General features: G+C 39.5%; 1 pseudogene; it reads left to right on the top strand.

The window, feature by feature from the left end:
* Window positions 1-4,706: 4,706 nt before the first annotated feature.
* Window positions 4,707-7,764, top strand: LOC115689533 (receptor-like protein 6; annotated as a pseudogene).
* Window positions 7,765-15,020: the final 7,256 nt, after the last annotated feature.

Raw genomic sequence — 15,020 nt, 5'->3', positions numbered from 1 at the left:
GAAATGTTCACCGATCATGAGTTCAAAGTGAAAACAGCACTAGTATCGCAAACAAAAAGGTCCCACACAGAGCAACCGTCGGGTGAACGAAAATGACCAGATGAGCAACCAAAGTCTTCAATTTCGACCCTCAATTCGTACCATTTCGTAGACTTTTTTAGCTGCTGTCACAACTTATGAATGGATACATTTGCTTAGAATGGAGGGAATGACCTCGAACCATCTACAAACTCTTCATCTTGTCTCCTCACAGAGCCCTTGGTTTGTAATTTTTGGACTAAATGTTAACCCAAGTCTTCCCTGCAAATACAGATCTATTGGCTGAATTTCCAATCAATCAACCATTTGTCGATTGGCCCCGAAGGTTTTTTTCTTGGGTTCCCCGGTAGCTACACGTTACGGCACTGCACAAAGTCATGCAGTTATGCCCCTAAAGACTCATATGCATTGCTCACATTTTGTGTGTTTTATCACTGGCAAAGTCCTTGATTTTGATGCATCGTAGCGTGCGACGCGGCCTGCTCTTACCGCTACGCACCAAGCACCTCCTATAAAATCTGCTTCCCTGGTAGCATTGCACTGCATAAAGTCAGAGAAACACATTTGCGAACAAATTAGAAACCTGCCATAAATCTTTGATCATTCATCTAATTACAATCTCTATACAAAATTAAAAAAATTAAATGTTTATCACCAAAAATGCATAACTCTTTTATTCCGGGCTAATTCCAAAAAAAAAAAGTACCAATATTACCTTGAATAACAATTCTGGCCTGAACTTTTATTTTTGTCTCAATATAAAGCATAAACTTTTACTCAAATCCTAAATCTGGCCCCCGTGATGTGAAACTTTCAAATTGTTCGGGTTAGATTTTGGATTTAAGTGAAAGTTTATGATTTTTTATGAGACAAAGAAAAGTTGGGGCCAGATTTGTCACTCAAAGTAAAGTTAGTGCTTTTTTTTGGAATTACGCCTTTTTATTTATCATACATCAAAATAAGCATAAAAATTAGAGACTTATCGGGATAAGAGATTTTATGAAGTGACCATAAAATTAAATTGTTACGCAAACCTCATACATGAGAGTGCCACGTGGTTTATGGCTTTTTTTTTGGGTAAGGGGTTTATGGCTTTTGTGTATCTATATTTTTTTTTAAAAATCAATATATACTTAGCCGGAAAAAAAAAAAGATGGCGACTTCTAATTCCCAATTTTCCGTGATAAAACTTGTTTAGAGAGGTATTTTTAAGATAAATGTTTCGCTTTTATTCGCTTAATCTGTATTAGATCTTGATGGTGCCGACAACAGTGTAGTTTTGTGCCCAGTTTCCACTCGTTTCGGCAATATACATAGAGCAAGCAACAAGTAAATATCAGGCAACAATATCAGGCTATTGCATAATACAAATGTCTAATTGCTCATAGACAATCGCCTCTATTGTCCCTCTCAATAAATGAAGACCGTTCAAAACTCTTAACCGTCATAATTTCTCCAAACGCATTACATAATAATAAGTCACAATCCTCATCAGTGACCAAAGGATGTGCTCACAGATCTATCGGCTTAATTTCCTGTCTATCAATCAATTGTCAATTTGGGCCCCAAGTATTTTCCTTACGTTCCGCGGTAGCTACTAGTGACGGCACGGCACAAATTCATTTGTATTGCACATATTCTGTGTGCTTTATCACTCGCAAAGTCATTGATTTGACACATCGTAGCATGAGATGAGGCATGTTCATAACCCTAGGCACCCAGCATGTCACGCCCCGAACCCTACGGACACGCAACATCCCGCTATGGTCATTATGATGCGACGTCCCAGGACTCGTCGCCGACCCTTCGCTTTATCTTTTAATTACGCATGCGGAAACGAACACAACAATCCCCGGACAACAACAAATAGGGATAGTCAGGAAAACAAATCACAACAGCCAAACAACACTATTTTAATTTCCACTTGATTAACCCCTGGAAATATTCTTATAAGCCCATTTCGGGCGCTGCCACAAAAAAAGCCAGCAAAAAGATATCAGGCTGGGGTCAGTCTACTCCACCAACAGGTCGAACTCCAAAAACCAGCTTTCAAACGACCTGAACCACACTGGGTGCGTCGACATGCTAAGGGCCTGAAAAAGGGGTTAACAACAACAAATGAGACGAAAGTCTCAATAAGTTAACGGCCTAAGCCCCGCTTAGGAGGCCTACTCGCACGGGTGTCCCTAAGCAGGCAACACAGCACCGACAATACATTATTAAACAACCACAGGCATCCCTACCTCGCCTTGATACACTCGTTGATGAAATGCATATGTTACATACTCGAAGCATTTAAAGAGATTTTCCATGCATTAATGCATCACAGTCGCGCGTGTCTCGATTATAAGGCAAAAACCCGCTTGGGCACGTCCCATACCATACCTAGCAGTTTCTACCCCATAATCAAGCACTATGCATCACACGTATCCAGTTATTACGCCCCCTCGGGGCCACTACACATCAAGCGATCTGCAGCAAGATGGCAGTCTACCGGTATAACCGGGCTCCGTCCCGCCCCGTCGGGCACGGCTACGTCAAAAGATACACAGGATGACGGCATTCCAATACGGCAACATCAAACGATACACAGTAAGATGGTATCCCGTAAGGAGCATCGAGTCCGGCCTCGGGCCGCGACAAGGCATCCGGGGTATCGGTACTCCAGATAATCCCCAAGCATCCGATAAATCGGGCAACGTCAAGCGACACATAGCAAGACGGCTCCAACGTGTGACCACACGAGCACACAAGCATTCCGGCCAATTATTATCTTTGCAATTAGCCCATGCATCCATGAATAGTGCTCACAAAATGCCACATAACAAATCAAGTGGTCACACATGCAAACAGTCAATCAATTCTTGCAAACTTCGATGCCAAACATGTTTATCAACTACAAAGCATCACTATCATTCTTGGCATAACAATAAAAATAATTTAATGCCAATAATCTCGTAAACTTTCTTGAAAACTTCCGATCAAAATAATTTGTCGTAAAAATAGTTTTATACGACAAATCACGGCACAAACGCCAACATTCAAACTAGAAATCATAATTTGAAATTATAAATTTTCCGAAACAACAATAAATTAAATTCGGAATTAATTAATTAATAATATCCGAAAATAATTTAATTTTCCAAAATGTCAAAATATTTCCTCGAATCAAAAATCATTCAAATCATTTTCTAAATACGCCAACTTATACGGCGAAAACCAACATTGGCATCACAATTTGACGCTAGAAATTTTCCGAAAATAATAATATTTAATTTCCGGAAATTAATTATTTAATAATAAAATATTAATATTTAATTCGGAATTAATATATTAACTAATAAAATAATATATAAAATTCCGAAAATAATTGATTTAATAATAATAATCAATAACAATAAACTAATTAATAACTTAAACCCTAAACACAATTAACTAAACACTAATCCGTAATTAACACATAATCGTAACTAAACAAACTTAATATTAATCTAAACACTACTTAAACTACCCTAAGCAAGTTTAACACCCTAAACGCGGGATTAGGAGTTAACTTACTCGGCTAACGCCGGCGACGACGCGAGGACGACGGCAGCGACGAGGGCGGTCCGCGGTGGTTTCCGGCTCGGCCCGGCGAGTGACGACGGGCGACGAACGAGCGTGACGAAGGGAGTGGCTGCTGTGGTGGCTGGTCGGGGCTGTTCCCGGCATGAACAGCAGCTGGTGGCGGTGATTTGGGGTGCCGGACAGCGGCGGCAAGTGGCGGAGGCGAACGGTGGCCGAACCGGCGAAAGGCGCTTCTCGTGCGCGGCTTGGGCGAACCAGCGATGAGAGGTTCCGAGCGGCTAGGGGGAGAGCTGGGACGGGGGTGGTTCACGGTGGGGAGGAGCAGTGCTCGGCGGCGCGAGGCGGTAGGCGGCGGTGGCTGGGCCGGCGAGAAGGCCCGGTCGGCGTGCAGCGAAAGAAGCAAGAAGTAGATGAAGAAGAAGCACACGCACGAAGGAGAAGCAGCGACCAAGAAGGAAAAGAAGGAAAAGAAGAAAAGAAAAAGGAAAAGAAAAGAAAGAGGGAGAGAGGGGTAGGTTGGGGGGGGGTGTCAGCCGCAGGGGGTCAGCGGGAAAGAGGGTAGGAGAGAGAGAGAAAAGAGCAAAGGTCAAATCGTAATATTCGCGATCCAACGGCCACGATTTAAATCCGGAAACGATCCGACGGTCCCCGAAAAATCCTAATTAATATTTTTAGGATTTAGCCAAAAGGGTGTTAATAAAAACACACTGCGAGGGTAATCTACCAGTCCAAATTTGCACCTGGTCAAAAACTCATTTTCCACATATCCCGTGCAATATCGAGGCTGGCCACAATAATATCGACACCGTCCAATTAAATTCGTCCTGGAACTTCGAGAAATTCGACACCAAAGTTTGGGCTCTAAATAACGGCTAAATTCGATCGAGTGCGATTCTAGCGAAATCTCAATTTTAAAATCAATAACCGGGAGTGATCAGTTCCCGGGCGAGATTTTACTATAAGCACACCGACGAATTACACGTTTTATAAATCCCAAAAATGGCCCGAAATTCAGAATGTCACACAGCACCACCTATAAAATCTGCTTCACTCTCTCCTACATTGCTCATCAAAACAAGATTGTCTCTGTTTGAAACAAAATGGCTCGCTCATCGTGCTTCTACATGTCCATATACATGCTTTTCTTGTACTTGTGGTCAGATTCTGTTGGCGCTCACAATCTCTCTCATTCTGTGAAATCACTGTGTCTCAAGGACGAAATGTCCGCACTGCTGCAGTTTAAAGAGAGATACGAAATCGCCAATGTTTCCGGTGATCCTCTCGCTCGTCCCAAGACCCTATCCTGGAAAAACAGTCGAGATTGCTGCTCCTGGGATGGGATCGAGTGCGATGAGAAGACAGGCCATGTAATTGTTCTCGACCTGGGAAGTAGTTTTCTGTACGGTTCTATCGACAACAACAGTACCCTCTTCCAGCTTGCTCGTCTTGAAAAGCTCAATCTCGGCGACAATCACTTCAACTACTCCCAAATACCATCTGAGTTGGAGATCTGTTGAGATTGACTCATCTCAATCTCTCTGCTTCCGTTTTTTCTGGCGAAGTCCCATCAGAAATCTTCAAGCTTACAAGGTTGGTGTACCTTAACCTGTGTTGCAATCAGGATCCACGTACAAATTTGTTGGAAATGAAAGCGCCAGGCCTAAGAAGTCTAGTTCAAAATCTGACCAGCTTGGAAGAACTTTTCCTAGGTGCCGTCAACATGTTGTCTGAAGTGCCCAACACTCTAGCAAATATGTCTTCCCTGAGAAGGCTGCACATGCGTGAGTGCGATCTGCACGGTGTATTTTCGTCTGCCATTTTTCATTTACCGAAGCTGCGATTTCTTGCGGTAGGTGACAATAATGCTCTCACAGGCAGCTTGCCTGACTTTAACTCCAGTAGTCCTCTTGAAGAGCTGCAACTGCATAACACAAACTTTTCTGGGGACCTACCCGCTTCAATTGGTAATCTCCGATTGAGTTTTCTTAACATAGCTGGTTGCAAATTCTCAGGATCCATCCCGGCTTCATTTGCTAATCTTAGCAACCTTGAATTCCTAGACATCACAAAGAACCCATTCACTGCCCAGTCCATTTCCTCTTTGTCTTGGGTTTGGAATTTTAAAAAGCTCACCACTTTAGGCCTCTGTTACATCAATTTATATGGCGAGATCCCACCTTCCATCAGAAACTTGTCTCAGCTTGTTGGACTAGGCTTTGTTGGCAACCAATTAAGCGGTACCATCCCATCTCAGCTCATGAACCTCACTCGACTAGCCGTGCTTGACCTTAAAGGCAATAAATTCCATGGCGAGATACCTTCATCAATCTATCAACTCCAAAATCTCCAAGTCCTCATCCTTGCGAAAAACAACTTCAGTGGTACTGTTGAATTAGACAATTTTCTCAAGTTCAAACAACTGAGAGTGCTCAAACTATCATCTAACAGGCTATCATGCCGCACGAGTAGAGCGAATGTTAATCTTCCTCAGTTTGGGGCCCTGGGACTGGCATCATGCAATTTGAGCGAGTTTCCAGCATTCTTACAAAACCAAGAGCATATGATTTGGTTGGACCTGTCGGATAACAACATTAGGGGAGAAGTGCCCTTTTGGGCGTGGAATGGAAGTCTTAATAGCATGCAGTACCTGAATCTCTCTCGTAACTTCTTAACTGGTCTTGATCGATATTACCCAATCAATCTTTTAGTCATGCACACGATAGACCTCTCTCACAACATGTTGAAAGGAACACCCCCTGAAGCACCACCGTCCATAATGTACTATATAGTATCTAACAACAGCTTGATGGGAGCATTGCCACCATGGATCTGCAATTTGAGTTCAGCAGTCACACTAGACTTGTCTAATAACGATTTGACAGGTGTGCTTCCGATTTGTTTGGGCAATATCAGCGAATCTCTCATGATATTGAACCTAAAAGGCAACAATTTCCATGGAAGCATTCCGGAGGTAATGGTGAGGGGGACGCAACTGACGATGATTGATTTAAGTGGCAACCAGTTCCAAGGCAAGTTACCGAGGTCCTTGGCCAATTGCAAAATGCTCGAGTTCATCAACTTTGCAAACAATCTTATCATGGACACCTTCCCGTCATGGTTGGGTTCTCTACCAAAGCTTCGCGTCATGATTTTGAGATCCAATAAATTCCATGGGGTCATAGAGAGGCCTAAATCTAGTTCCACGTTTCTTAAGTTGCGGATACTTGACCTCTCTATAAATGCATTTGTCGGTAAGTTGCCTATGGAATTCTTTCAGTCCTGGAATGCCATGAAATCTGAGACAAAAATCTTCACATACTTGCAAAAAAACCAATGGCCGACATTGTACCCTCTGTTCACCTACTATGGTAATTACGATTTCTCCATGACAGTGATTTACAAAGGGCTTGAATTGTATTACCCAAAGATCTTAGAAGTCTTCACGGTCATCGACCTCTCCAGCAATTTGTTCGAAGGAGAGATCCCTGGTGTCATAGGTGATCTCAAGGGACTGCACGGACTGAACCTTTCCAACAATTTCTTCACTGGTTACATCCCACCATCGTTGGGGAATCTCACAGCACTTGAGTCATTGGACCTTTCTCGAAACAAACTCTCGGGACAGATCCCCCAAAAGCTAACAGAACTTGGGTTCCTTTCTTTCCTGAACGTGTCTTACAACAATCTGACCGGGTCTGTGCCCAGAGGGAAACAATTCGATACGTTTTCGAATGATTCCTTTGAAGGGAACTCAGGACTGTGTGGGGAATTCATATCCAGGAAATGTCGAGATTCAAGGGATGCGTCAGGACAACCTCCAACCCAGCAAGAAGAAGACTTGGAATCGCCAATTGAACTCGATTGGAAATTTGTTATGATGGGGTATGGGAGCGGCTTAGTGATCGGAGTGGTCATCGGAACTGCATTCATCTCCTGGAAACATGTTTGGTTTGAAGGAAATGCCAAGAGAAGGCGACAGCCTAGTCGGAGGCAGCCTAGGAGGGGTAGGAACTCCTGGGCAGGCAAGCTTTTCAATTTCTGTAGATTTTAGAACTTACCTGAATAATGAGCTAGGTATTTCCTTCTAGTTCTTAAATGTACTTGTTTCTTCATAGTATCTTTACTGTTATTTATGTCAAACCTTCACTTCCTTCGGTTTATCTCTCTTCACGTCTGTTTACCACCGCTCTAACTCAAACTTTTTTGTTTTTTGGATTATGCCATTGTTAGCTTGTAAACCAAGTTCGTGTGCACCTTTTTCTATCAATGTTCAAGCAAAAGTACTCCTATTTGATAATCAAATCTAAATTGCCACATGGATTCTTCTTTATCCAGGGTTCACATCACAACTGATTCTAGTAAAGCGAACAATACCAAGGGTACAATGTCCTCAAAACGTTATGCAATTCTAGGCTCTCGTCCGCGCTTCAATCATTTTCTTTGGTTGTTTGTCACCTCCCAATTGTACGGCCAACACTTGTATTGTCATTTGAAACAAAAATTCGCATTTGGAGGTTTATTGGACAATAACCGTAACAAATTATTCTTGTGAAGCGTGTGTGTATCAGTTTTGCTTTTCGGACCTTGTTTTATGCGTGCGCGGTAGGAAATAGGATTCTTTCTCATAGAGCAGCATATTACGCAGAGAACCAACTTGGCACAGTTGAATTTCTTAAAGTTCTTGCTATATCTGCTTGCTGGTCATGTACTCTGAAATTTGGACAGTTATTATCATTTGATTTTTCTGTAAAATCTTCTTCTTCTTTTTTTACTCGAAGAATAAGGTTCCTTTGATACAGTGGCTTCTTGTCGACACCGGAATTTTTGCCAATAAGCCAAGCATACGCCTTTGTAAACCCATTTGCATCAGCCCATTTGTTAAGTCTAATTCGCCCACTTCAGCCCAGTCTACCAACCCAGACCCATCAGCATTAAGCCACTTCGCACAGGCCCATATTCACAAGTGAAGGGGTCCGTTTCCATCAGAATCGACTCTCTCTCTAGCTTGCTTTCTCGATCATCTGACTGACTTGGGTGATTCCTATTAAGCTATCTCGGTCCCATTCATAACGGCAGACCATATACACCAGAGACCACCTCACGGACTGACCTCCCCCGAAGTTCCTACGTCTCTAGAATCAAATTCCAGAGAGAATTCGTAGTCGATTCTCCTTCTTCGGACGTCGCTCACTGCCATCGATTGTCGCTTCAAGCCAACCGTGAGCAAAGGCTCTGTTCGCCCCCTGGTCTCAATCATTGTCGCCGAAGCGCTTGAGCCATGTTCGCCATTCACTCTTTCACTGATTCCAATCTTCGAGTTGCTTCTGTGACTGCCTTGCTCGGATCCAATCAATATGTTCAATCGAATCATATCTGCTTTGGTTTTAGCAAAACCAGGCCAAGTATTTGTTTCACGAAAACTAAATAATTTGGAAAAAATATAAAAAAATGAAAACTTGTATCGCTTACGTAAATGAATGAACGAAAATATTGTCATCCTCCTAGATAAATTGTTGTCAGCAATGAAAGCATTTATCATTGATTAATTATTTCAAGCAAGTGATCATTTTTAGGAAAATATTTTCCAAATCATTTATTTTCCGCGAAACAAATGGAGTCATAGATATAGATTATGTGTAAATCTTATTTAACTGAACTTCTGCTAGCGATTTGAACTCATTGTGTTGCTTTGGTGATGATATGTTTGACAAATCGTTGACATATTACTGCGTGTAGATCATTAGATTAAAATGTCGGTAACATGTTCGATGATTTTTTGAGGAAATCCGTGTACGAATTTGAGTAAAATTCTTGCATATTGGCATCTGGTTGACCGTTACGTATTCAGACTAAGACGTACATGTTGGATCCCCTCATTGCAACTTTGAATTGATCTGCCAAGACCTCCATCCGTATGTTGCCTGCTCTGCTCTGTCTTTGCTTGTTTTCAGTCCATTTCGTTAGTCTCGTTGTCATGCGTCACTATATGGTGATTGATCTTTAGAAGTGGCTGAATATCACTTGTACGAAAATGAAATTGATCGTGATGTGTTTCTTCCAAGTTAAAGTGAAACTGAGTTGTTTAGAAACATTTGAATCCTTTCTGCTGTTTTGCTTGATTCTGCCGAGGATAACTCGTGCTTGGAGTGACGGTGTTGGACGAAGAAAGAAACGAAAGGAGATAAAAAAAAGTAATAAGTAAAATAATGGGCGGCGCTATTCCCATCCCCATTTTGGCTAAGACACTCCTATTCTCTAATGAACTTACCGAAATATCCTCCTCTCTCCCTTTCTCTTCAATTTATTGTTTCTTCTTTTATCAGGCTAACCCATTTCTTTTTTTTATCAGGCTAACTCACGAAACTGCTTTTTATTTCTATTATCTCTCTTGTCTCATCAGCTTCACAATATAAATATCAAATTCCACCTAACAAGAAATTATCTTATCCTACATCCTATTATCACTTTGCCTAGTGGAGGTTGTTAATTTTAATTTATTATCTCATATTTTTAATCACAAAAGTTACATAGAATGTTAGAAATTTCTAGTTTTGACATTTCTAGTTTTGACGGCTTATAAACATACGATTAATTACCTTTTTTTTATCAAATAGTTTGAGGGAAACTTTACTTCAAAGTTGAAAATTAAAATTCAATCTAATTATCTAGGCAATTTTAAGTTAAACATCGCTCATTTGTACTTTCTTTTGAGCTTTTTACGTTTTAATAAGAATTTCAAGATGAGGGTTGACAATTTATTTACACCTTCTTCACTTTCAAACTCATATAAGATTTTTTCAAAAGAAAGTTTTAAGCATATTTTAAATTTTAATCCAACTTGATATGAGATTGAATCTACCATCGATATTAATTACTTTCTTCATTGTAGGATTAGAACAGCAAGAAGTTTCCTTTTTTCCCTTTATGTGTTTATCTTTTGTTAATATTTAGATATGATCAAAATATAATTTTGATCATGATTCTAACAAATTAACCTTTTTCATATTTTGATTAATTTTTTCTTTTCCATATTTGATAAAGATTTGCTAGATAATTAAATTGAATTTTCATTTTCGACTTTGAAATATACTTTCGATCATACTATATGATAAAAAATAGGCAATTAATTGTGTGTTCATAAGCTGTCATAAATAGAAATATCATGTGATTGAAGATATGAGACAATATATTAAAATTGACAACATTGTCTAGGCAAAGTTATAACAAGATACATGATAAGATAATATTTTGTTGGGCGTAATGGAGCATTTGTATTGTGAAACAGATGTGAGAGACAATAGAAATAAAGGTAGTTTTGTGGGTTAGCCAAATAAAAATAGAAAAAATAAATTGAAGAGAGAGAGGAGGGTATTTCGGTAAGTTACCTAGGAAAAAGGAGTGTCTTAGCTAAAATGAGTATGGAAATAGCGCTGCCCAAAATAATAAATTAAAAGTGTAGTGACTAATAAATATCACCTAAAGGGGGATGAATAGGTGAATCGAGTACTTATTTATCAATTTAAAGCAGAAATAATTGATTAAAGATAAAGTCTAAACAATGTTCAGATTTTGAACACTTTCTGAGTAGCAAATTTGTAAATGTGCAATACAATAGATAAAAGGAGTTTGAGGGAAGAGAAAATTTGCACTCAAGACGTATAGTAGTTTGGTTTAGATCAAGCCTACGTCTACTCTCCCATGTTGACAGCCTACGTCCACTCTCCCACGCTGACAACCTACTGGCTGGATTCCACTAAAAGATCAATCAAGAGATTATAGATTTTGAGTAATAATACTCCGTGAAAAATAGGTTACTCTATCTCGCTCAATCACTCTTACAAAAGGTTTCTCAAGATCACAGAAATCTGATCATATAAGACAAGTAACACTGGTCGAAGTTTGCTCAGACTTTGGAATAAATTATTATAAATATCATCTCTCCTTCTGCTCCTCGAAATGTCTCCTCTTATACTTCTCCACTTCCAAACTAGCTGTTGGACAGTCTTCAGAGTATCATCTTCCAATCTTCACATTGAACAGATTTGTATAAAAAGGATTGAGTAGCCGTTGGATGATAAAATCTTAATCCCGCTAAATCCGGTCGTCTATACAACCAGAACTTTGATTTCCATAAGAAGAGCTTCTCCGTGAATAAGGGAAAACTTGTCTTGGATTTGATTGTCAATTATATATTAAGATATTTTGCTATAAATATTCCTTGCAAAATAGCCTTTAAGATCGAAACAATCAAGACTTTCTAATTGTGAAATCCAAGCCAAATTACTAGCCGTTGTGTTCGTTCTAAGTTGGCATCAAAGTCTAGATAAAGTCTAGTTCTTGACTCGCCTTCGGAACTTAAGTTAGGATGGTTTGTTCTACAGAATTTTAATCTTTCGATACAAACTGAAGTTCTTCGTCTGCCATATATAACGTCTGAACTTTATCTTTGCAGCATAGAATCTGAACTTCTCCTTCTGAATCACGTAAAATCTGAACTTCCAGATTATAACTTCCTGGATTTAAATATTGCACAGCATTTGTCAGACTTACAAAATTCTTATGAACAGTTTTGTCAATTTCAAAATCTATCAGGAAATTTTCTCAACAAAAAGTAATAAATGAAAATGAAAAATAAAAAAATTGTGGAAATCAAAATGATAGGAAAGTGTCCTAGCTAGATACTTGCCTCTTAGAAATAATTTTAATTAAATTTATTTGATTTGGATTCATCTAATTTAGAGAGTCATTTTCTTTTTATTTCGAAATAAATTGAATTTAGCTTGTATTTTCTTTTAGATGAAATGGATAAACAAACAAAAAACAATAATAAAAGGAAAAGGATAAAAAAAATCTCATTTGCGTTTATATTAGAATTACTTTTAGGGGTCATTTTGTTGACTTACGTCTTTAATATCGTTAGTGTAATTCTATTTAGTCGAAATTGGATTTTGACTTTGATTTTGAAAATTAGCTCACAACAGTCATGTCCCAAGGCTCAATAATATAATTTTTTGTCCAATTCGCACCGGGTTATTTCACCATATTTTACTTTTTTTGTCGATTCTTTTACCGCATTTGGGTGACACGAGGTTTTAGCTCATGGGGATATGTCTAGGACTTATAACAAGGCCATATACTATTCTTTACCCGACTCTGTATTAGGTTTACTTTCTGTAATTTACCCTTACCCGTCTTTCATTATCTTTTTGATGTGGGGAAAAGTACCAAAAAAATCAAAAACCTATTGCATTAGTACAAATTCAGTCCTAAACTTTTTAATTAGACCAATTTAGTCATAACCTTTTCGCATTGGCACTAATTCAGTCCATCCGATCAATTTAGTTTGGAAATCACTGACATGGACGCTGGCAGTCCTACATGACATAGCCGGTGTTGATGTTGACAAATTTTATAATTTTTTTCATATTTTTTATATTTTTTTAATATTTTTTTTGCTCTTCTCTTTTCTTTCTTTTTTCTTTTTCTATAAACTATTAACCGGTGAGGTCACCGGCCACAGGCGAGGGTCGGCGACCCTTGCTTGGTCTGGGCAAAGGTCCCCGCACCCTTGCTGGCCATGGGCGAGGGCATCATGGTCCTTGCCCGCCACGAGCAAGGGCCGTGATGTCCTCACCTGGTCTGGACGAGAGCGTCGCAACCCTCGCCGGCCAATAGACGAGGGTTTCGGCCCTCGCCCAGACCAGCCTGTAGCCGGCAATGGTCGGCCAACGAGGTTTCTAGAAAAAGAAAAAAGAAAGAAAAGAAAAGATAAAAAAAGATAAAAATATTATAAATTTATAAAATTTGTCCACGGCAGTGCCGGCTGTGTCACGTAGGATCGCCGATGTCCATGTCAGCGATTTCTTACCTAAATTGGCTAAATGGACTGAATTGGTACCAATGCGAAAATGTTTAGAACTAAATTGGTCCAATTAAAAGGTTTAGGACTAAATTGGTACCAATGCAATAGGTTTAGAACTTTTTTGGTACTTTCCCTTTTTGATGTGTCGTTTTGAGTTCCTTATATTGTTTTCATGTTTCAATACCAGGACATTTTTCAATCAAGGAAACCATGTATGAACAGGTAGTGGAAAAGAACTTTAGGATTCCATAGTTTCACAAGGTCGCATGAAGCACTTCGTAGGCAAACAAATCAAGGTTAGGTACCGAAAGAGCACTGAATATAACTTAGTCCCCGACCCTAGAATCTTTGATTTGTAGGAAATGAGATGTCCTCCCACGTCCCACTTAGCTCATAGTCGGCCTCAATATGCTCATAGCAACTCCCGAATAAGATATAATTTCATAGACAGATCAAAATCAATCGATTTTTCCAACGATATGCGAGGTAAGGGTTTGGGAGAACCCCGTAGAACGAGCACGAACACCTCAAATATGATGAGGACCATTAATTCCCCACTCGACGTTACGTCTAACCCTGCTCACCCCTTAACCCTATGATACAGCAGGGTATGACACTTCTTTGCAGCTAATTTAATCACTTGGAATGGTTCTCAAGATAGTGGTTAGTTAACTATATCTTGAAGTTTATGTCGATTGATTTGAAATATGACACATAATTGAATTGCAAGAAAATTTGGCTCATACTAAGAAAGTCTGAATTGAACTCTTGCCAACAAGATCGTAGGTGTTGCCAAAAAGGAAATTTGAATTCCCATAAGACTTTCTCTTATTAAAGCTAAAGTTCCATCTTGACGTCAAAGAAGGGCTCATAATATTTTTGAATAAAAATATTTTATTGTTGAGTTTGATTTCTGGTCCATAGTGGGTGCGCTTAATATGTTGCGACATTTGCAATAAGAGAATTGAGAGCACAAGAAAACTCCTTTGTTGTGATTGATTCCTATAAGTTCAGGCATTGTCTAAGTTTTGGAAACACTTGAGAGTTGAGTGTTCGAGCAATTGAAATCTCCTCTTTGCCGATTATAGTAGAATCATCTCATCAATCTCTCGCCGTGGAGTAAGCACACCCACGAATCACCTAATTTTACTGTGTTTACAAGTTATTTCTGTAATTTATTTCTTGCTCAAATCGTCACCTTTGCTTGCGGTTCCACGTTAGTCGTATCAGGATTTATGTTCCTTTCTTTGCAGATATGCCCTTAAATGTTAGTATTTATTAAGTAGTAGTGAACACAGTCTCGGTAATATTCGATATTCCTTTCCGCCACCTGTTTTGGTTTCAAGATTAGGAGCAACTTTTTCACATAAACCTGATTCAGAAACAAAAATTAAACCATAGGCGCCCGGGAACTGCTTGGGTGCAGCCTAACTAGAAAGTTCATTTCTGAATTTCTCGTCAAAACCTTTGACTGGTTTTGGGCCGCTGCCAGATCAAATGATCTGGTGGAAACTCAGGCTGAGTTGTGTGGAACTTCAATGCCTTGCTCTCA

Source organism: Syzygium oleosum, unplaced genomic scaffold, assembly GCF_021117445.2.
Source record: "Syzygium oleosum isolate NSW1041296 unplaced genomic scaffold, Sole_v2.1 Sole_v2.49, whole genome shotgun sequence".
NCBI classification, from domain to species: domain Eukaryota; kingdom Viridiplantae; phylum Streptophyta; class Magnoliopsida; order Myrtales; family Myrtaceae; genus Syzygium; species Syzygium oleosum.
The sequence above is the reverse complement of the archived record's forward strand: the minus strand, read 5'-3'. Positions and strand labels throughout refer to the sequence as shown.